This window comes from Diaphorina citri, unplaced genomic scaffold (genome assembly GCF_000475195.1).
Source record: "Diaphorina citri unplaced genomic scaffold, Diaci psyllid genome assembly version 1.1 scaffold47277, whole genome shotgun sequence".
In the NCBI taxonomy this organism is placed as follows: domain Eukaryota; kingdom Metazoa; phylum Arthropoda; class Insecta; order Hemiptera; family Psyllidae; genus Diaphorina; species Diaphorina citri.
Window position 1 is genome coordinate 1 of NW_007424596.1, and position 506 is coordinate 506.

Sequence of the window (506 nt, forward strand, 5' to 3'; positions counted from 1 at the left end):
CTAGCACCAAACGTTTCAATGCAGGAGGCAAACGTAATGCGAGCCCTAACCAGTTCCTTGGGATCCCTACAACATAAAATGACAAAGACAAAATATTAATTTGTTGAAGTTAATATATCTAAATAAATAAATGCCGTTTCTTTGTGTTATTATATCACAACTTCGGTGTTCACTGCAGCATGGTAGGATTTTCCAAATCTCTCCATAAATCCATAATCCAGCGCTTAAAATGTTTACCTACCATGCTGGCACCGGTCGCTATGCCCATTTATATTACATAGCTACTCATTTTCCTCACGAGGCTGAGTGGGCCCCGCAACAAATAGTTACGGAATCAATCATTTGCATGATACATTTTTTTACCCCGCCGGGAATCGAACCCGGGTCTCCCGCGTGCAAGGCGAGCGCAGTGACCACTACGCCATGGAAGCTGATATTTAAACAAGTAAGAATAGTGTACTTACAAGCGAGCACCCTTGGCCTCCGCCTCTGCACGTTTCCGTTCA

General features: G+C 43.7%; 1 long non-coding RNA gene across 1 annotated transcript; it reads right to left on the reverse strand.

Moving 5' to 3' along the window:
- LOC113473600 lies at positions 1–506 on the reverse strand. Its single transcript, XR_003395534.1, has 2 exons — positions 465–506; positions 1–66 (listed from the first exon to the last, which is right to left on the reverse strand). It is a non-coding gene; the product is annotated as an uncharacterized LOC113473600 (long non-coding RNA).